Source organism: Vicugna pacos, unplaced genomic scaffold (assembly GCF_048564905.1).
Source record: "Vicugna pacos unplaced genomic scaffold, VicPac4 scaffold_20, whole genome shotgun sequence".
In the NCBI taxonomy this organism is placed as follows: Eukaryota; Metazoa; Chordata; class Mammalia; order Artiodactyla; family Camelidae; genus Vicugna; species Vicugna pacos.
Genome location: NW_027328741.1, coordinates 72,299,283 through 72,318,700, shown reverse-complemented (window position 1 = coordinate 72,318,700; position 19,418 = coordinate 72,299,283).

Genomic DNA, 19,418 nt, shown 5'->3' with positions numbered 1-19,418 from the left:
ACAGTAAATCTCCTAGAAGGAAACATGCACAAAACACTCTGAGATATATCGCAGCAATGATCTCCTAGAACAGACTACCCAGGTAATGGATGTAAGATCAAAATTAGTGAATAGGACCTAATTAAATATATAAGCTTTTTGACAACAAAGGGAACCATAAACAAAGCAAAATTACAACCGACAGGATAAAGAAAATATTTAGAAGTGATGCAACTGACATAGGCTAAATTTCCAAAATATAAAGAATTCATACAACCTAATAATAATACTTAAAAAAAACAAGAAGCCAATCCGTAAATGGGCAGAAGTCCTAAACAAGCAATTCTCCATTAGAGACATACAAATGACACACAGATATATGAAAAAAGTATTGCTCGCTATCATTATCAGAGAAGGGCAATTCAAAACTATAATGAAGTATCACCTCACGATAGTCACAATGGCCATCATCCAAAGTCCAGAGACAATAAATGCTGGGGAAGCTGTGGAGAAAGGGAACCCTCCTACAGTGTCAGTAGGAATGTAGTTTGGTGCAGTCACTGTGGAAAACAGGATGGGGATTCCTCAAAAGAATAAAAATAGAATTAACATAAGATCCAGCAATCCCACTTCTGGGTATATATCAAAGAGAACCCTAATTCAAAATGTCACCTGCACCCCAAATTTCTTAGCAGTGCTATACACAATAGCCATGATATGGAAGCAACGTTATTGTCCATCAACAGATAACAGTATACAGAATTTATGCCATATGTGCACAATGGAATAATATTCTGCCATAAAAAATGATAATACAATGACATTTGCAGTAAAATGGATGTCCCCATATTGTGTCATTCTAATTGAAGTAAGCCAGAAAGAGAAAGAAAAATAATACATGACATGATATATGTAGAACCTTAAAAAAAAATTTGGATGAGAACACTATGATTTCATCTATAAAACTGAAACACACTAACAGATCTACTTAATAATCTTATGGTTACTGCTAAAAGGGGCTTGGAGAGGATATATTTGGGAGTTGTAGAGTTATAAATGTTATCCACTATATATAAAAATAGATGTTTTCAAAATTTCATTTGTATCACACAGGGCAGTATGTTAAATATTGTGAAGTTAAGTTTAATAAGCACACAAATATATGCATGAAGTGGGACACATTGCTAAACACCACAGATTGACACATTGTAAATGGCAGTACTTCAATGATAAGTAAATGAATAAATACGTAAATAATTAAGTAAATAAATAAATAAATAAATAAATAGTATTTAATAATAAAAGAAATACAAAGATTCACAGTACTTAACTTTACACATCAAGAATCTAGGAGAAAACAGAATGAAGAAGAAAATTGAATAAATGAGAGTAAGGCAAATAAGAAGGGAAACAATTTAAAAGATAAAAAAAAATGAAGCCCGTTTATTTTAAACATAAATTGGAACAACATTTAGGTTGGCTAAGAAAATAAAAACTCAAATAAAATTAGATATAAAAGAGAAGATATTACAACTGATGTTATAGAGATGCATAGCATCATAAGAAATTACCAATACCCAACAATTTGGAATGACCTAGAACTAAAGACAAATTCCCAGAAATATATGTCTTCACATACTGAATCAAGAAGAAATTAGAAAGTTAAATAGAGCACAAGTGTGTATGAGTATATTAGTAATCCATACCTCCCAAGCCAGAAAATATTTACAAGATGAATTTGCTGGTGAAATCTGTGATATATTTGAAGAAACTTTCTCACCAATACTTCCCCAAACCATCTAAGAATTTGAAGGGGGTGAAAGAATCCAAACTTGTTTTATGATTCCAGCTTTATTTGCATAACAATGCTAGAAAGGACATTATATGCAAAATATAGATTATTATCCCTGATGTACATATGTGCCAAAATTTTCAACAAAACAGAAGGAAAATGAATTCAACAACACATTTAACTTATCATACACATACATGATTTAAGGGATTTATCCCTGGGTTTAAGGATACTTCAAAATATTCAAATCAATAAAGGTGACATGCCTCACTAATAGAATGAGAAATAAAACTCACATAACCATCTCAATAGGTGTGGAAAGAGCATTGTATTAATGCAACATCCTTTTAAGATACTCCCAACAAATTAAATTAACCCTTTCAGTGGCACGGTATAATATACACACAAACACTTTGTGGAGAGAAGCGAAGCAGTTCTGTGTTTATTGATTCTAAGAAAAAGGGTTTATATAGGACATGCACAATGCTTCACATATCATCTAAGTTTTAACAATGATAATAATCTTAAGCTATTTATGTCCCCATACTCCTGCAGTAAGCACAGGGTGTTAAATGATGAAGGATTGTTTTAAAGTTCACCACGGATCTTCATTAAGTAGGCCATCTCTTATCCAGGCAGCTGTGCCTGTCTTAGATTGTCCTCCTCTGAAGATCTTACCCAGCATAGGCTCTTCAGCCATCCATACTGGATACATTGATTATGCCATTTCTTATCCAGCCTGGATATGAGACATTCCTCACTACTTGTTTATCAGTTCAGCCCATGGGCTTATACTCTAGAGCCTTCAGACAGGGGCCTACAAACACAATATTCCTTGACAGAAAAATGAATGAAGAAAATTGATGTATATATGCAATGGAATCAACACTTTGCATTCCTATCAAGAGTTTCCATGGCGTTCCCTTTTCTCCTCAATCTCACCAACATATATTTCTTTTCTTTTTGATGAGAGCCTTCTGAGAAGTGTGAGGTCTTGTCTCATTTTTGGCTTATGACTTTCCTAATAATTTATAACTCTGAACACATTATCATGTGTCATATAGCAAAGTGTATGCTTTCTATAGAAAATTGATTCAGATCAATCTATTCAGTTCCTATGGACTTTTTTTTAATTGTATTGTTTGGTCTTTTTTGTTGTGGTTGTGTATGACTTTGCCATATATTTTGGATATTAACACTTGATTGTAAAATATCACTTGCAAATATATTCTCCCATTGTGTTGGTTGACTTTTTATTTTATTGATCATTTCTTCTGCAGTGTAAATCTGTTTAGACTGATACAATCATCTTTTGTTAGTTTTGCTTCTGCTTCCCTTGCCAGTGAGAAGAATCAAATGAAGTCAAGTGTACTTCTTATGTTTTACCCTAGTATTCTTTGTTTTCAGGTTTTATTTTTTATATGCCCAGGAGTGGGTTTGCTGGGTCAAATGATAGATCTATCTTTGTTATTTAAAGGAAATTCCATACTGTTTCCAAAGTGGTTGCAACAATTTTCATTCCCATCAACAGCGTTGGAGAGTCCCTTTTTCTCTACAACCTCCAAAGTCTTTATTATTTGTAGACATTTTGATGAAAACCCTTCTCAATAGTGTGAGATAAAACATTTTATTTTTGTCTTGCCTTTCTATAATGATTAGCAATGTGAGCATGCTTTTATATTCCTGTTTATCATCTGTGTGTCTTTTTTAGAGAATTGTCTTCTGCTCATTTTCTGGTTGAGTTGTTTGTAGATTTTTGAAATGGAGTTGTATGAACGATTTGTGTATTTCAGAAATTAGCCTTTTGTTGATTGCACGGTTTCCTTATGTTTTCTCCCATTTGGATGTTCATCTTTTCATTCTGATTATTTTGCTGTGTAGAAGCTTTTAAGTTTAATTAGGACCTATTTGATTATTTTGCTTTTATTGTTTTCAGCTTGGGAGAGTGACATAGGAAAATTTTTCTACAATTTATCTATTGTTTTGCCTATGTTAGTTTCCAGGAGTTTTATTGTGTTATGTATTAGATTCAGATATTTAAAATATTTTGAGTTTATATTTGTACAGTGTGAGAGAGTATTCTAATTTCATTGATTTACATGCAGATATCTAGCTTTCTCAACATCACTTGCTGAAGGTTGTCTTTTAGGCATTGTATATTTTTGTTTCCTTTGTCATAGTTTAGTTGACCATAGGTGTGATGTTTTATTTCTGCCTCTGCATTCTGTTCCAGTGATATAGATGTTTGTTTTCCAGTATTGTGCTGTTTTGATTACTGTAATTTTGTATTATAGTCTGAGATCTGGGAGGGTTATGGGTTATGCCTCCAACATTGTTCTTTTACCTGATTGTTTCTTTTGCAGTTCTAGTTCTTTTGCTGTTCCATACAAATCATAGGACTGTTTTTATTTCTGTGGAAAATATGATGTAGTTCGATCTGAATCACTTTATATCTGTAGACATATTTTGTAGTATGTATAGTTTAACAATATTAATTGCTCTAAACTAAGACCTTGAGATTTCTTTCCATTTCTTTGCATCATCTTCAAATTTATTTATCAGTGTCCTTTTGATTTTATTATCTTTGTTTTTTCCTAGGTTTTTCATTTTTTGATCTGATTTCATATGGATTTTTTAAAATTATGGAATATTTCATTTTTAGTGTAAAGAAATGTGACAGTTTTTGTTTATTAATCATGAATCAGGCAACTTTGTTAAATGCCTTTATTAGTTTTAGTTGTTCTGGTGTGGAGAATATTTAGCATTCTCTATATAGATTATTATCTCAATCTAAATTAATAACAGATTTACTTCATTCAATCCAACTTGAATAAATTTTTTTCTATTCCGATTGCTGTTGCTAGGACATCCCATACTGTGTTTAATAGAAATGGTGAGAGTGGGTATCCTTGTCGTATTCCTTAATTTGGCTTTCAGTTTTTAACTTTTGCATATTATGTTGTATATATTTCTGTAATAAATGACTTTAGATATTTTGAGATATATTTCCAGAATCTTTCTTTGGTAAGAGGTTTCTATTGTTGTTGTTGCTGTTGTTGTTCTTGTGTTGTTGTTGTCACTGTTCTAATTAATAAATGTTGAATTATGTGAAATGCTTTTGATGGGTTTATTGGGATAACCACGTCGTTTTCTCTTTTACCTTTGTTAATGTGGTTTATCAAACTGATTGATTTGTGTATGTTGAACCTCTCTTGTGACCCTGCAAATAATCCAAGTTGATCATGGTGTATGATTCATTTTTGGTTTTGCTGGGTTTAGTTTGCTAATAATATTTTGTAGAATATTTGCATTTAAATCAATCAAATATATTTGCTAGAAGTTGTCTTTGCCCATACTTTGTTTTTGACTTTGCTATCAGTGTGATGAAATCTTTATAGAATTAATTTGAGAGTTTCCCACACCTTCACAATTTTTGAATAGTCTGAAGAGTATAAGTTCTGCTTTGCATTTTTGTACATTGCTCCACGGGAGCTGTTTATATCTGCACTTCTATTCAACAATTTTTTTAAATGCAGATTCTATCTTTCTTCTAGAAACAGTTTGTTCAAATTATTTGTTTCTCCTTATATCTGCCTCTTTCTAGACATTTGTCTATTTCTTCTAATTTGTCCATTTTATTGGCAAATATGTGTTAACAAAATGAACATATTTTGTATAACTGAGGTAACAATTGTTATTTCTCTTATTTATTTCTGACTTTATTTCTTTGAAGCATCTCTCTTTCCTTCATGATGCACCTGGCTAGAGGTTTTCTGATTTTGCTTATCTTAAAAATAAAACATAAAACAAAATCTTCTGTTTTACTACAATTTTGAAGAATTATTTTTCCTCTATAATTTATATTTGCACCTGTAATATTTAGGATCATGTTTTTTTCTTTTTTTTTACTTTTTTTATTGGTTAACCGTCATTTTACAAAGTTGTCTCCAATTCCATCGTAGAGCACAAATTTTCAGTTAAAATGAACTTATATACATTTGTTGTCTCATTTTTTCTTCTGTGAGCTGCCGTCAGATCTTTTATACATTTCCCTGTCCTGTACAGTACAATCCTGTTTATCTATTCTACAATTTTGACCTCCCAGTCTATCTCTCCCCGCCCTCTGCCCCCTTGGCAACCAAAATATTGTATTCTATGTCTGTGAGTCTATTTCTGTTTTGAAATTGTGCTGTTTGTTTTTGTTTCATTTTGTTTTTACATTCCAATAATGAGCCATCTCATATGGTATTTTTCTTTCTCTTTCTGGCTTACTTCACTTAGACTGATTTTCTCCTGGACCATCCATGTTGCTGAAAATTGCGTTAGGTTGTTGTTTTATATGGCTGACTAGTATTCATTTGTATAAATGTTCAACATCTTTTTCCAGTCAAATGTCGCTGTACATTTAGTCTGTTTCCATGTCTTGGCTATTGCAAATAGTGCTGGCTATGAACATTGGGGTTCAAGTGTCATCTTGAAATAGGGTTCCTTCTGGATTTAAGCCCAGGAGCGGGATTCCTGGGTCATATGGAAAGTCTATTCCTAGGCTTTTGTAGAATCTCCATTCTGTTTTCCACAGTGGGTGTTCCAAACTGCATTGCCACCAGCAGTGAAGGACGGTTCCCTTTTCTCCACAGCCTCTCCAGCATTTGTCATTTGTGGATTTTTGAATGATGGCCATTCTGTCTAGTGTAAGTTGAAAGCTCACTGTAGTTTTGATTTGTATTTCTCTGATAATCAGTGATATTGAGCATTTCCTGATGTGCCTTTTGATCATTTGTATGTCTTCCTTGGAGAATCGTTTGTTTAGGTTTTCTGCCCATTTTTGGATGGCGTTGTTTATTTTTTTCTTTTACAGTAGGATGAGCTGCTTATATACTCTGAAGATTAAGCCTTTGTCGGTTTCATATGCAAACTATTTTCCCATTCCATAGGTTGTCTTTTGTTTTACTTCTGGTTTCTGTACTGTGCAGAAGCTTGTAAGTTTCTTTAGGTCTCATTTGTTTATTCTTGTTTTTATTTCTTCTACAAGAAGATTTTCGAGACGTATGTCAGAAAACGTTTTGCCTATGTTTTTCTCAAGGAGGTTTTTTATACCTTGTCTTATGTTTAAGTCTTTGATCCATTCTGATTTTATTTTTGTGTATGGTGTTCTAGCTTCATTGGGAGTGTTCTAGCTTCATTGATTAACATGCTGCTGTCCAGTTTTCCCAACAACATTTTCTGAATGGACTGTCTCAATTCCATTGTATTTTCTCGCATCCTATGTTGAAGATTAAATGACCAAAAGTTTGTGGGTTCATTTATGGGTTCTCTATTCTGTTCCATTGGCCTATATGTCTGTTTTCCTACAGAAACATTGCTGTCATGTTGACTATACCTCTATAGTATTATCTGAATCATTAGCGTAAAGATATGCCAGATTTTTGAACCTAAATCTTGTAACCTGCTACCTTTGTGAATTCTTCGATCAGCTGCAGTAGTTTTTATCTGGATCTTGTAGGGTTTTCTATATATAGTAACATATTATCTGCATATAGTGAGACTTTTACCTCTTCCTTGCGAATTTGCGTCCCTTTTAATTGTCTCTCTTGTTTGGTTGCTGTGGCTAGGACTTCCAAGATTATATTGTGTTAGAGTGGTGATAGTGTGCACCCTTGCCTTGTCCCAGATTTTAGTTGGAAAATTTTGACTTTCTCACCATTGTGTTCTATGTTGGATGTAAGTTTGTTTTCTATAGCTTTCATGATTATGAAATATGTTCCTTCTATGCCCACTTTGGTGAGATTTTTTTTATCATACTTGCGTGTTGAATTTTATCAAATGGTTTTGCTGCATCTATTGAGATGGTCATGTGGTTTTGGTTCTTTCTCTTGTTGATGTGCTGCATTTCACTGATTGATTTGTGTATGTTGAACCACCCCTGTGTCCCTGGCATTATCCCCAGTTGATCATGATGTATAATCTTTTATCTGTGTTGTTGTATTCTATTTGCTACTATTTTGGTGAGGATTTTGGTGCCTGTGTTCATAAGTGATATTGGCCTATAATCCTCTTTTTTGGTAGTGTGTTTGCCTGGTTGTGGTATCAGGGAGATTGTGGCTTCATAGAATGACTTTGGGAATATTCCTTCCTTTTCAATCTTCTGGAAGAGTTTGAGAAGGACTGATATGAGTTTTTCTTTATATGTTTTGTAAAATTCCTCAGTGAATCTGTGCGATCCTGGATTGCTATTTGTAGGGAGGTTTTACATTACTATTTTAATTTCATTTCTAGTGCTCTGCTTGTTCAAGGGTTCAGTTTCTTCTTGTTTCAGTCTTGGTGGGCAGTATGTTTCCAGAAACTTTCCCATCTCCTCTAGGTTATACAGTTTTTTAAATATATTTTTCATTATATTTTCAAATGATATTCTGTATTTCTTTTTTATTTGTTGTTATTTCTCCGTTCTCCTTCCTTATTTTTCTAATTTTTGCTCTCTCTCTTTTCTTTTATTGGAGTTTTGACAGATGTTTGTTGATTTTACTTATTTTTTCAAAAAACTAGTTTTTGCATTCATTGCGTATTCCCTACGGTGATTTTAATCTCTATTTTACTTATTTCTTCCCCAATATTTATGATTTCCTTCCTTCTGCTGCCTTTTGGGGTTTTTTGTTCTTCTTTTTCTAGTGCATTCTGCTGGTGGGTTAAATTGTTTATTTGTGATTGTTCTTTTTTGAGGAAGGCCTGTATCACTATAAACTCCCCTCTCAACACTGCTTTTGCTGTGTCCCCTAAATGTTGGGTGGTTTTGCTTTCATTTTCTTTAATCTCAAGGTACTTTTTCATTTCAGCTTTTATTTCTTCATTGAACCATTGGTTTTATAATAAAATATTGTTTAATCTCCATGTTTTCCTTTTGTTATCATTTGTTTCTCTGTTGTTGATTTATAGCTACATGGCATTGTGTTTGGTAAAGATGGTTGAGGTAATTACTATCTTCTTAAAATTGCTGAAGTTTCTTTTGTGCCCAAGTACATCATGAATCCTGGAAAATATTCCACGTGAACTTCAAAAGAATGTTTATCCTATTTTGGGGGGTGCAATGCTCTGAAGATATGCACCAAGTTTATTATTTTTATTGTATTATTTAACTTCTCTGTTGCCTAATTTATTTTCTGTCTCGATGATCTGTCCAGTGACGTTAATGCAGTGTTGAAATCTCCAAATATAAATCCCCCTTTATATCAGTTAGTAATTATTTTATGTACTGAGGTGCTCCTGTATTTGGTGCGTATGTATTAACGAGTGTGCTATCCTCATATTTTATCACTCCTTCAGTCACTATATAATGTCCTTCTTTATCTTACTTTATGGCCTTTGTGTTAAAGACTATTTTGTCTGCAATCAGTACTGCAACACCTGCTTTTTTGGCTTTTCCATTTGTTTGGAATATCCTTTTCCATCCTTTCACTCTCAATCTATTTGTGTGCTTCTCTCTGAAGTGGGTCTCTTGTATGCAGCATATTGAAAGTTCTTGCTTTATTATCCAGCATGCAACTCTATGAATTTCGACTGGAGCATTTAGTCCTTTAACATTTACATTATTTGATGATAGGTTTGAGTTTATTGCCATTTTAACCTTAATTTCCATTTAATTTAGTATTTCCTCTTTGTTCCTTTCATCTTCCTTTTATGGTTTTGTAATTTTCCTTTGTATTATCATGAATTTTATTCAGTTTTAGTGACTCCCTGGTAAGTTTTTGTCTTCTTGTCACCCTTTTTTATGTCTTATAGACCTTTATTATAACTGCTTTTATTAAAATGATAGTAACCGAGAACTAAAATTTTGAAAGGAAAGACCAAAAAAAAAATTCTCTATTTTCCTGCCACACTCTCCCACTCTCAATGATTTGTATGTCTTGTTTAAAAATTTTGTGTTTATTTTGTTTGTAATTCATGAATTATCACCTTTCCAGCTGTGAGCTTCACATTTCTGTAGCATCCTGCTTCTTTTCTTTTCAGGGAACACATTTCAATATTTCTGTTAGCAATGGTCTAGAGTTGTTAAACTCTTGAATCTTTTTCTTGTCTGTGAAATTATTAATGTCTCTTTCTACCATAAAGGGTAGACTTGCTGGTCAAAGTATCCTACAGTATATCATTTTTTTCATTCAGTACTTTGAATATATCTTGCCACTCCCTTCTGACCTGTAGTATTTCTGTAGTGAAATCAGCTGGGAGCCTTATGGTGATTCCATTGTAACTCACTCTTTGCTCTACTCTTATTACTTTAGGATCATTTCTTTATCCCTGACTCTGGCCATCATAATTATATGTCTTTGTGTGGGTGTATTTGGGTTCTTCTTGTTTGGAACACACTGAACGTCCTGTACTTGTATATCTGATTCCTTCTTTAAGTTTGGGAAGTTCTCAGTCATGAATTCTTCAAACATCTTTTCAATCCCCTTTGATCTTTCCTCCCTTTCTGGGGCTTCTATCAAGCCAAGATTGGCATGCTTTCTATTATCCCATAAGTCCCTTATGCTTTTTTCATTTGTTTCTCATTGTTTCTCTTGTAGCTCTTCTGATTGGGTGCTTTCTATTGTACTGTCTTCTAAGTCACTAATTCATTTCTCTGTGTTATCTAGTCAGATTTGCGATGCCTTTAGATCATTCCTCATCTCAGTTAATGTGTTTACCTATTCTTCTCTGCTCTTCTGTATATCTTCCATTTCATTTTTGACATATTTTTATCTCTAAACACTATCTCTTTTATTTCCTTCAGTACTTTGATCACTCCTTTTTTGAAATCTAGATCTATTTGGATATCATTGTCTATTTCACTGATCATTCTTTCAGGGGATTTCTCTTGTTGTTTTAATTGGGAATGGTTTCTCTGCTTCTTCAGCTTGCTCCTACCTCTCTGGCATTTTGGTTTTTGGAGTTTCAGTTATCTACTCTGGTCATAAAGGAGTTTATCTACCTAATGCCTATGTAGCAGTACAACTTACAAAAGAGAAAAGAGAGAGAGAGAGAAAGAACTATAAGAAGGGAGAAATAAAGGTTTGAAGACATTGTATAATGAGTAATATTAAAGCAAGTTGAAACAGAGTTTTGAAAAATAATAATAATAAAATATTTTCAACAATTTCAAAGGGATTAAAGTGGGGGTATATATAATTGCAGATGATGTAGAAGTTAGGAGGGTAATTGAAAATGGAACCGGAAAAACAGATTAAAACAAGGGGGTGGTCAGTGTCCTCCTGGAGACTCTGTACTTTTAATGTGAAATCTTTCTGTATTCATCCTGATTTGGAAGCTCATCTTGCTCTTTCCAGAGGCCCTCCATTGGAGACCTTATCTGTGCTGCTCCCAGGGCATGTTGGTAAGCAGTTCGCTCCTACACCCAACACTGGGTCAGGTGCAGCTCTCTTTTCTCTGGGCTGGCTTGTCACTGTCCTGCACGATGCTGCAGTCAGATGTTGCAGACTGACCAGGCAGGATTGGGCATCATGTCCTCTAAACACCATGGCCAGGGGCTGCATTCCAGCCCAAAATATGTGGGCCACCATCCCCCTCAGTGGGCCAATCACTCAACTGCTCTGTGCCACTGTACGCTCTGCCTCGTTTATGCACACTGGAAGTGGGGTCAGGGAAGTATGAGGAACTGCCCTGTCCCTGGTAGGAGCCAAAATCCAACTCCTTATTTGTCTTGGCAGACAAGTTCCCTGAGGAACCATTACAGTAGGATCCTATCTGCCTCAGGATGTAGACAAGTCTCCGTGTGGCCCTTGAGGTTTCTAAGTCCTTAGGTGTAGATGCAGTTTTTGCCATGACTGCCACCTGAGTGCAAAGCACCAGAGGGTATGGTGGCTGTGTCTGAGCCCCAGCTCTCTTTACCTAGAAAATATGTGGATTTTCAGAGATGGGGAATGCACCCTTCCACCCACAGGGCACATCTGGGCTGTTGTTTTATGGAGGGCCCAGGTTGTTCTGCCCTGTGCACCCACAGCCATGTCACAAAGCCCACTCCATTTCCCTGGGATGCCGCATCGCAGCCATCCCCATCTACCAACCAGTTCGGGCAGCGTGGCCCTGCCCCCAGCTTCCAGGCTGCATCATTTGCTAGGATTCACAGGGATCCTCTGTGCCTGTTTAACTTAGTTCTGTCAGTCAACTTATACTTTGTACAGGTCCAAGCCTTGGAGGCTCATCCCCCTTCCTGCTGAACTCTCAGTTGGAGAGGGAAGACGCAGTGAATGAGCACCAGTCCATCTCTGCTGATCCCTCCCAGTGGTACCTGTCCCACTCTGTTTTGCCTTTTCTTGTTTCTTTCTTCCTCTTCTACTACCAGATTTTTCGCATCTTTATCTATTGAAGAGGACAATGTTCTGTCACAGTTCTGCAGGTTCTCTGGTTAGCTGAGTGTATCTGTGGATGAGTCTTTGTGCATTTGTGGGAAAGGGTGACCTACAAACATCCTTCTGCTCCAGCATCTTTGCCTCCACCCCAAAAATTCTCACTTTATGGTGGAAGATAAACATAGTCTTGAAATAAATGAATAAGTTATTCCATGGAAATGAAAAGAAAGTGCAGATTGTAATGCTCTACTCATACAAAATACGTTTTAAAATAAGGGCCAAAATGAAAGAAATATGAGATTGTATAAAGAAAAAGACATCAATTTAAAAAATTGGGAATTACACTCATTAAATTATATATGGCCCAAAACCATAGAGCTTAAGTATAAAAAGAAATTTTAGTAGAGATGAAAGAATTAATTCATTATAAAACAATAATAGTAGATGAGTTTAACACCTCATTATTGTGATGATCAGATCATTCAGAAAGACTATCTGTAAGGAAACAGAGATCTTAATAGCATATTAGATCATTTGAAACTAACTGAGCTATTGGACACTGCATCAGAAAAGCAGAACACATGAACTTTTCAAGTGTGCACAGGATGTTATGTAAGGAATTAACCACATATTATGTCATGAAATAAGTCTCAGGAACTTTAAGCAAATATAGATAATAGCAAGTATTTTTCCATACATAAAACTATGAAACTATGCATCAACTCTTGAAAGAAGAATAGGAAAAGCACAAACATGAGAGAAAACCACATCTTTTAAAAAAATACAATTAAACAAGGTCAATGATGAAATCAAAGAAGTAATAAAATCATACCTGGAGACAAATTACAAAGAAAACACAGCTTCATAAATGTATGGGATGCAACAAAGGCAAATCTACAAAGTAAGTTTTGAATAAATCAGGCCTTCTACAAGGAACAAGAGATACCTCATACAAAGGACCAAGCATAACACCCAAAATAACAAGAAATAAGAACAAACAAAACCCAAAGGCAGTAGAATGAGAAATCTTGAATGATTAGGTTGAAAATAAAATAAAATTTGAAAAATAAAATACAAATCATAAAATCAGCAGTTTTAATTTTCTTAAAATATTAACAAACAGAAAAGCATTTAGCCAGGCTTATAAAGAAATACAGAGACTAGACCCAAACAAAATAAGAAATGAAACAGTAGAAATAATATCTGATATTACAGAAATAGAAGAAAGATTATGAAAGCTCTATGAGCTGTTACATGATGACAAACTGGACGACCTAAAAGAAATGGATATATTTCTAAAAACGTACATCCTGTCAAGACTGAATATAGAGAAAACTGAGAACTTGAATAGAGCAATCAGTATAAGTTAAATAAAATGTATAATTTTAAAAACACCACTTGAATAAAATTCCTGGATTTCTTCACTAAAATCACTTTCCCCCCAAGTATTTTAAAAAAAGGAGGAAGGACTATTCCCAAAGTTATTCCATGAGGCCACCATTACCCTGATAACAAAACCAGTCAAAGACACTACCAAAAAAAAAAAATGAAAATGAAAATCCTATATCCTTGATGAATATAGATTCAAAAATACTCGAAAAACTTCAACAAATTAATCCAGTAATATATAGAAAGGATTATACACAATGATCATTTGGATGCCTTCCAGAGTGACAAGGATGGTTCAACATACACAAGTCAAGCAGCATGACACATATCTAATAAAGGAAGGACAAAATTCACAAGACCATGAAAATACACAAAGAAAAAGCATTTGACAAAATTCAACATGCATTCATCATCAGAATTCTCATGAGTGTGAGTACAATGGGAACATTTCACACCATACTAAAGTCCATTTATAACAATTTATAATACTCAGGGGAAAGACTGAAAGCCTTCTGGGTAAATTCGGGAACAAGGCAAGGATACCTACTGTCACCACTTCTGTAAAATAGTAATAGAAGAAAGGAAAAGGAAAGGAAAAATAAGTAAAAGGAACACAAAACGGAAACAAAGAGAGAAAATTGTCACCAGTATTGAAGGCATAAAAATCTACACAAAGAATCCTAATGGCCCCAAACTGACTAATATGAACAAAAAAATAATTTCATCAAGGAAGCAGGGTACAAGATTAATGTAAAGACGTCTCTTGCATTTGTCCACATTGATCATGAGATACCCTAAGATGGACGTTGAAAGCAATAATATTTAAAACCCCATTCCCCCGAATATCTTGGAATAAATGTAACCACATATGTGAAAGAGCTACTCACTGAAAATTATAAAACATTGACAAGGAAATTAAAAATGATTCAAAGAAATGGAAAGATGTCTTGTGGTCTTGGATTGAAACAGTTCATATTGTTAACATGTCTGTACTACACAAAGAAACCTAAGGATTTAGTGCAATTCTTGTTACGAAGCTGTAGTATTTTCCACAGAACCAAGAAATACATAACTGTAAGTTTTTCATGAAACCATTGAAAATTGCCAAAATGACCTTTGAGAAAACATCAAATCTGGAGGTATAACCCTCCTGGATACTTTACTATACTACAAACCTACAGTAATAAAAACAGTATGGCATTGGCACAGAGATATAATTAAAAAAAAAACAGATAGAGAGCCTAGATTTAATTCCACAAACCTATGAGTAATGAATCTATGATAAAAGAGCCAACAGTTCACAATGGAGAAAATACAGCCCCGTTAATGGATGGTGTTGGGAAATCTGGACATCTACAAGTAAAACAGTGAAATGAGAGCATTCCCTGACATCATATACAAAAATAAGCTCCAAGCGTATTAAGGACCTAAATGTAAGACCTGATAATATAAAATTATTAGAAGGGAATATAGGTGATACACTATTGGATATACATCATAGGAATATTTTCTTGTATCAGTCTCCTAAGGCAAAAGATATTAAAGCAAAAATAAGCAAGTGGGACTTAAACAAACTTGAAAATTTCTGCACAGCTAAGGACACTATCAATGAAATGAAAAGACTGCCTGTGTAACTCGAGAACATATTTGCAAACAATGCAAGTGGCCAGGGGTTAATAGATGTAGGGTAATAGATGTAACATGGATTTAGGTTACACAACTCAAGGTGAAAAACAATAACCCAATCAAAAACTAGTGCAGAGTACCTGAGTTAACATTTTTCCAAAGAAACATTCAGATGAGTAACAGGCAAGTGATAAAATTTCACAACATTACTAATTATTACATAATTGCAAATCAAATCCACAATGAGTTATCACTTCATACTTGTCAAACGGTTTTTATCAAAAGGTCTACAAATAGTAAGTGTTGGAGACGATGTGGAGGTAAGAAATCTCTTGTATACTCTTGGTATTAATGTAAATTGGTAAAACTTCTTTGGAAATCAGTATTCCGATTTGTTTAAAAACTAAAAAGTTAACTACCATATGACCCAGTAATAACTCTCCTAAAAAAAATCTGGGGAAAACACCCTAAATTGAGAAGAACCAATGTTCACAACAGCACAGTTTATAATATGCAAGAAAGGGAAGCAATCCAATAGTCCACAGCAGACTATGGACTTAAAAAGAAATGATGTTTCTATAAATATGCAATGGAATAATACTCAGCCATGAAAAAGTATAACACATTGCTATTTCAGCATCATGAAAGGACCAAGTAAATATTGTGCTTAGTGAAGTAACTTTGACAAAGACAAAAGAATATAATTTAATTTATCTGTGGAATCTAAAGAATAACAAATATCTGTGTACATCTTTGATTATTGACAGATGACAGATAAATAGATAGAAGGATAGATACATACGTACATGATAGATAGACAGATAGATAGATAGATAGATAGATAGATAGATAGATAGATACATAGATAGATAGATAGATAGATAGATAGATAGATAGATAGATAGAGACATGAGGGAGAGGTAAAAAGATTATATAGACAAGACTTGAGAAGACTCAAAGTTATGGGAAAAAATTTATGTTTACCAAAGTGGAAGGGAAAGAGAATTTAATTGTAGGACATTGAAAGATAGAAAGAAGTATACATTAAGTAGAGTAGCAACAATGATAATCTGCATATATAAGGGAATTATAAACAATAGCTTAAAATAATTCTATGTTACAAGTATTGTAATACTTCATAATGCAATATAATCTGCAAACTGGTTAGAATCACTATGCTGCACATCTGAAATTACACAATATTATACATCTAATGTACTTCAATTAAAAATAAAACATATCATGTATAATTTAGTCCTTTTTCCGCTGATAGCATCTTCCTTTAATATTGTTTCATTTTACTCTTCAGTTTTTATGATTACTGTTTCAAATAATTTCTTTTACTCTTGTGAAAATGATACCAGTTTGAAGTATCTATATTTATTGCACCTTATTTCCTCTTCTTCTCTCTTTAATCCATAAAGTATAGTAGCATTTAAGAACATACCCAAAGAAACAGTTGCAACTTTCTCGTGGTCTCTCCTTAGCATTTTGGTCAATGTTTTGCATATTTTTGCCATTTTATATTTCTTAGAAGACTTCTTTTCTACACCTCTTTTAAGGTGTCTCGGTTTTGTTTTTTCATCTCATTCAGGTTTGTTTGTTAAAGTCTTCACTTTCGCTTTACATCTAAGTGATAACTGTGTAAATATTATTCGGTGAGTGATTTCTTATTTCAGTAGTTTGAAAACACAATTTTATTTACCCTTGGCATATGTTTTTGCTCAGAAATCTGCTGATAGCCTAATGGTGGTTCCTTTGTAGATTATCATAACTTTATTTGGCTGCCTTTAAAATTTTACTTTGTCATTTTCTTGTCAATTTGCATATGATGTATCTTGAAGGAGGTCCCTTTGTCTTAAAGTTATTGGTGTTTTGTTGGCTCACGGACTTGTACATCAGTTCCTTACACAGTTTCGTGGAGTTATCAACTATTACTTCTTTAAATAAACCATCAGCTGCCTTCTAACTTTCTGCCCCCTACAGGATTCCACTCTAATGTGCACTTCCTGAGGAAGTCTGATGGCTACTGTAGAATTTCCTCACGTTTTAATATCTTGAATTTCTGCCATCTCCTATCATTTCTAGTTTTGTATTGGTGAGTTTGCTAATCTCTCTTCCACAAAGACAGTCTACTACCAATGCTTTCTGTTGCATTCTACATCTCATTTATTAAGTTCTCCTGGTCCTCTAATAATGTTTGGTTATTTTATAGTTTCAGTCTCTTTGGTAATGTATTCCTTTTCATCATTTCATTTATTCCTAAGCTCACTAAATTGCTTTCTTAGTTTTGTATTTTGTATTGAGTTTCTGTATGACATTTATTTGGATTCTCTATTAGTTATATGGCAATATACCATGTCTTTAAGTTTGTTTGCTGCAGGGTTGACACTGTGTGTGTGTGTGTGTGTGTGTGTGTGTGCAGGTGCGTGTGCGTGTGCGTGTGCATGTGTGTCTGTGTCTGTCTCAGTGTCTGTGTGTGTCTATCTGTGTGTTAGCGTGCCCTATAATGTTACTGAGATTGGTCATGATCTTGATAAATTATTTCTCTGATTACACTAAATAACAGATTGGGAGTTGGAGTCCTTGCATATGTTTTCTGGTAGCTTGCATTATTTCACAATTTTTGGTTTGCTTACCTGAGCTACCTCTGATAATATTTCAAAATGGCACTTTGCGGTCGCTACTGTCTGGATAAAAGATGTGCTTTCATTGTCACTTCTTAGAATTCTCTGGTAGTTAATGCCACTGGGACAGCGAACCCTTCCTTTTATCTGATATCCCTTGAGAATCAGTGTACACATTGAGGAAAGTTGTAAAGACAGGTGGGTATTTGGAATCAGACAAGTGCCCTTGACATGTCCAGTGTTGCAATGTAACTTGTTTCCACCACTGTGAACGGGGATTAAGGACAGTTTCATGAATGTCTGATTGTCTGAAATATGGAAATTCTGTCTCCATTGTGGCTGCCTCCTGGTTACTTTTGACCATGAGTTCTGGTGCAGTTGGAGGCTGAAGCTGTGTGAACTGATGAGACCCTGTTTCTACTGGGTTCTCTGAACTTGTGGACTCAGATATCCTATTTAGTTGGCCTTGGTTGCAGACACCAACACTGATCTTTCCTCAGTTCAGTCTCCTTTTTGTGTTTTAGTCCACCAAACTTCACCTGTTCACATGCGTTCTGGAGTATTGTTTTGTGTTGTAGTTGTTCTTGTTCAGATGTGAACGTTTTACTGACTTTAGATGTAAGGGGAGAGACAAAAATAGTTTAAACTTATTTCAATTTTAAAATTATATACTTTTTCAATTAAAAGCTTAAATACTAATTAGGACATTATAAGAACACTAAACAAAGTGAACAAATCTCCTCCCTTAATGTCATAGTACTACAAAATATTTTGATTTCCTGGGTTCTTTTATTCAATGTTTTTCCCACCTACATGCACATTTTACTAAAATTTATCCCTATAATCTCTTTAAAATAAATTAAATTATTAAAATAATTCTCTGTGCTGTAAATATAGTCCTTTTGGTTCTCAAGTTTATTACTTGTAGCTTGCGCATTTCTGTCTTCTCCATCCTTCTTCCCTTTCCCCACAGGAAACCACTACTTGTTACACTACACATATATATGTGATTCTTTTTCTGTTTTTTTAATGATTATTTCTCTTATCTCTTTATTTTCCTCATTTAAGTGACAACTTATAGTGTTTTTCTCTGTATGACTTATTTTCCTATGTGCAACACACTTTGGATCCAGTCACATTGTTCCAAAGTGCAGAATTTTACTTTTTAATATGTTGAATGATGAAGTATTTATTATGTTATCAATATCTCACATCTATTTCAGCCAATCAACTGTTGATGGGCAGTTGATTTGTGCTTCTACCCTTGGCTTCTAAATGATGATGTTAAGAATATTGGGGGTAATATATCTTTTAACTTAATCTTTTCTTGTTTTCTCTGATTTATACCAAAAACAGGAATTGCTGCAACATATAATGCATCTATGTCTAGTTTTCTGAGCACTGTCCACAGTTTCAGAATAGTGGATGCATCAATTTATGTTTTCACCATCAGTGTACCTGGGTTCCCTCTATTCAACATTCTTATTAATGTTTGTCATTTGTAGACTTTTTGTTAATGGCCATTTTGGTTGCTGTAAGATTATATTTCATTCTGGTTTGGATTTATGTTTTCCTAATGAATAACAACGTTATGTTTATTTTTATGAGCATGAAAATCATCCACATGTCTGTTTTCGAAAAGTTTCCATGAAGATTCTTCAACTG